Consider the following 4734-nt stretch of genomic DNA (forward strand, 5'->3'; position numbering starts at 1 on the left):
GAGCCAAGCCTATCAATTCTGGACACTGAACCCATTTAAAGACATTTTTACATTGAAAATGGAAGCTCTTCATTCAATCTTGTAGCATTTTGTCATTTTAGAACTTCTAAGCTGTTCTCAGAGCTTCTAAGTTGACTTTTGTGTGTTCCTGTCATAAACTCTATTTTGGAGTTATTTTTGGCTCCTTACATTTCCACTGGGCACTTTCACAACCCACTGCTTATGAGATTTGCTTCTGTTCCCCCAGACTGCTTTGCATAAGCCCCTCCACGCCCAGACCAGTGGCTCAGGCTGTATAAAAGGGGCCTTTGCTATGTGAGCTGAGCGGCGTCAGGCAGGCAGGGCCAGCAAGATGGCGTCACAGAGGCAGGTCCTCCTGTCCTTGTTGCTGTGGGTCTCAGGTGAGAAGCTGCAAAGTGCCATAATCCTTCTGGAGTAGTGTCATTTTAAACAACTTTTTAAGATATATACTGAGAAACACTGGTTATTTTCAAAATAGACCCAATGATGTACTGCCATGTGGTACCATTAGGAAGCAAGTTTGCAATGACATATTCCAGTGTGACTGGGATAAAGTGTATCTGTATCACCATTTTTCTGATTGCAGGTGCCCATGGAGACGTCACGATGACTCAGTCTCCAGGCTCACTGGCTGTGTCTCCAGGTCAGCGGGTCACCATGAACTGCAGAGCCAGTCAGGGTGTTTACAACAATGTAGCATGGTACCAGCAGAAACCTGGGCAGGCTCCCAGGCTCCTCATCTATGATGCATCCAGCAGGGCCACGGGCATCCCAGACCGGTTCAGCGGCAGTGGGTCTGGGACAGACTCAGCAACCTCCAGGCTGAAGATGTGGGGGACTATTACTGCCAGCAGTATAATAACTATCCACTTACAGTGCTTCAGCCTCGAACACGAACCTGCTCCCTGGGGTCGCAGGTCAGGGAGGCTTTGCTGCACTAGCTGCTTCCTCTTCGGTCAGCCCTGAACATGTCTGTCCCCCTATCTGCCTGAGAAGTCACTTCTCCTGACTTACTCTTTGAAGGGCTTGTAAGGCACAGCAGAAAATGAAGGGATCAGACTTTTCCTGCACCCCTCACACCTTTTTAAAAAAAGATTTTATTTATTCATTTGCCAGAGAGATTGAGAGAGAGAGAGCACAAGCGGGGGAGCAGGAGGCAGAGGGAGAAGCAGGCTCCCTTCTGAGCAAGGAGCCCAATGCCAGACTCCATCAAGATGCTGGGATCATGACCTGAGCTGAAGGCAGCCATTTAACCGACTGAGCCACTCAGGCGTCCCTCCTGTATCCCTTTTTGTGGGAGATTAGTGAAGACAAATTCTGTGAAGATGTTTTAGGGATGTTATTGGGAGTTTTTGTGCCCCAGGATGCTGCGTGTTTCCCAGCGCCCCACAGCAGGAGTGAGGCAGGAGGGTCTGTCTTTAGCCTCTGACAAAGAGCCGTGAACTTCACATCCTGTGTATCAGTTCTGCTTCCTGCTCCTCTTGGACTCTGGGACATTTCTCTTTTATTTCCTCATTCTCTTTTCTTCACTCTCCATCACCTTCCCACTCAGAACCTTCCCAGGATGAAACCTTTGAGCTCTCCTATTCAGAATCTCCCACGTGGAAGGTAGTGTCCCTCTCGCTTTTTCCTTCCATGGGCCCTGTTTCCCAGCCTTCCTGGTCAGTGTCCTGCACATTCATTTCTGCTCCGGCTCCTTTCCTACCTCCCTTCTCTCTCTTCTCCATCACTCCCAGGCTTACTCATTCTCACAAAGGCAATTCTCTCATTTTTTTTTTTTAAAGATTTTATCGATCTATTTATTGCTGGGGGTAGTGGCCAAGGGAGATAACGAGACTCTCAGGCAGACACCCTGTTGAATGGGGACCTATGGGTGGGAACTCTTCACTATCTCACCATCAGTGACTTGGAGGCCAAAGGTGCAGCCCATTACTGTTGCCAGCAGGGGGCAGCCACCCACCTACAGTGTTAAAGACAGCAACAAAAACTCCAGCTGTGGGCTGAGCTATGCTCCCTAGGATACCCGGAAAGTCATGGGCTCTTCTTCTGAATCTGGGAGACCTCACTGTGGCCTCTGTGGTGCCTGAGCTTGGCTGACTGTCAAAGATGCTTGGCTTTCAGAGGGAAGAGGAGAAACAGGGTCTGGAGAATGAGTCAGTTCTCAATGGGCTCCGTTTTGGTGGCAGCCTGGGGTGAGAAGGGAAAGGTGCACATGTGATGCCATCCTTTCAGAGCATTACTCTTTTTTTTGTTTGTTTGTTTAAGATTTTTATGTATTTATCTGTCAGAAAGAGAACAGAAGTAAGCAGAGCATCAGGCGGAGGGAGAAGCAGGGTCCCTGATGAGCAGAGAGCCAGACATGGGACTCTATCCTAGGACCCTGGGATCATAAACTAACTGAAAGTGGACACTTAACTGACTGAAGTACACAGGTGCCCACCCCCCACAAAGGTCAGTATTATAACAAAGTTACTTTCTGCACTGCCCCGTAAGGCATTCTTTACTAATGGGATTGAATTAAAAATGTCTGGATAGGAACCCATAAATAATGCCCTGGACCAGATGTTCACACACCTCACAAAAGCACTGAGAACCTTCCCTCTCCTATGCCCACCTAATTTATACAAAAGGAAGGACTGCAGAGACTTATAAGCCAGGACCTCCTCACTCACACCCTGCTGATTTGTATCTTCCTCTGGAACAAATTATCCAAAAATTTATATGGAACCAGAAAAGACCCCCAATAGCCAAGCAATGTTGAAAAAGAAAACCAAAGCTGGCAGCATCACAATTCCAGACTTCAAGCTCTATTACAAAGCTGTCATCATCAAGACAGTATTGGTACTGGCACAAAAACAGACACATAGACCCATGGAACAGAATAGAGAAACCAGAAATGGACCCTCAACTCTATGGTCAAGTAATCTTCAACAAAGTATGAAAGAATACCCAATGGAAAAAATGTAAATCTCTTCAACGAATGATGTTGGGAAAATTGGACATCTTCATGCAGAAGAATGAAAGTGGACCAGTTTCTTGAACTGTACACTAAAATAGACTGAAAGTGGATGAAAGACCTCAATGTGAGACAGGAATCCATCAAAATCCTACAGGAGAACACAGGCAGTAACCTCTACCTCGACCACAATTTTTTGATAGATGTGTCTCCAAAGGCCAGGGAAACAAAGACAAAAAATAAACTATTGGGACTTCATTGGAATTAAAAAGCTTTTTGGTAGAAATAAAGTGGTGGTAGAAATAAAAAAAAAAGGGGGGGAACCATGAGAAAACAGTGATAGCCTACATTGCATCATTATTGTGCTAGTCAGTGTCAGACAACCAGCTCTCCAGAAAAATAAAAGCTCAGAAAGAAGAATTATTTACTTACTTACTTACTTACTTATTAATTTATTTAATATTTTTACAGCATAAGGAATTGAGTCAATGGTATTGTAATAGTACTGTATGGTGACAGATGTGGCCATAGAATAATGTATGAACTTGTTGAATCACTGTGTTGTATAGATGAAATAGTAGAGCCCTGTGTGTCAACGAGGCTAAAACCAAAAAAGAGGAAACATTTAAAATCTATGATCCAAACATCTTCCATAGGAATCCAAAGAAAAAGAAGTTCTGGTTCAGAGTCGGTGTTCCAGGGGGCTTCTGAATTTACCTCCTCCTATGGACACATGGAACCTACAGCTACACATGGGACAACTCCCACTGTGAGACATTTAAAAACTAGCCAAGGGACTCCTACACATTGGGTTAAAGAGGTGCACAAACCTGGGACACATTCTTGCCATGAACTCCACCTCCAACAGAACCCTATACCATTGGAAGGGAACTTGTAACTCCCGGCTTCTCCCTCAAGAGCAAAGGGTTTGGACCCAACTTCTAGTGTACAAGCTTGAAAAACTTCCACCTGAGGAACTGGCCCCAAAACAATTTGATCTGGAAGCCAGCAGGGCTGTGTATGGAGACCCTCCAGGACAACAGTAAACAATGAAACAGGGAGCAGACGGAACCACCCACCTCCCAGTCTTAACCTCAAAGAAGCCTATTTTCAGATCTTAAAGGCTGCTGCCTGACAGTTAGGCTTCCAATTCAGAACACATCTATGGACTGACTGCATTTCTCCCTGGAAATCAAGGAAGTCTGTGTTTGTGCTCTGCATTCTCTGTCTGCTGAGCTCCAAGTCCCTGGTATCTCCCTGGAAAGAGCTGGTGCACTTCTCTGGTGCCCCAGCCCCCCTTGACCACCTGGCCCTTTGGCCAGCAGGGCTGAAGTTCTCGGACCCACAGGGCTAGAGCAAATAGAGACAAATAAATATTTGAAGAAATAATATTTGTGTGTTAGAACTGGCAAAGTAATACTGGCAATAAACTTGCAAATATTACAATAAGCTTGTGATAAGCTTTCAAACAGATGAACTTACAAGAATAATATTTGTGTATTATAATTTTAAATAATACAATAAATATATATAATGAATGGTAAGACCTTATTAATTTGGTATTTTGACTGAGTATAAGATTTTTCTGGATTGCTTTTTGGGAATTTCATTTATTATGGCATCAAAATTTGTACTTTTAGCAAACTCAATTTCCATAGGTATTTGCAAATAACACTGTCTTCTGGTAAATACAAGACCTGAAATATCTTTCAATAATTTTAATTTTGAAAAGGTTTTTTCTGATGGAAAGAAGATAA

At 44.3% G+C, this 4734-nt stretch overlaps 1 pseudogene; it reads left to right on the forward strand.

Annotated features, from left to right (window-relative positions):
• The first annotated feature begins 337 nt into the window (after nt 1-337).
• On the forward strand, nt 338-993 carry LOC106004756 (annotated as a pseudogene).
• Nucleotides 994-4734: the final 3741 nt, after the last annotated feature.

Source organism: Mustela putorius, unplaced genomic scaffold, assembly GCF_011764305.1.
Source record: "Mustela putorius furo isolate JIRA1106 unplaced genomic scaffold, ASM1176430v1.1 tig00000281_pilon_pilon_pilon, whole genome shotgun sequence".
NCBI lineage: Eukaryota > Metazoa > Chordata > Mammalia > Carnivora > Mustelidae > Mustela > Mustela putorius.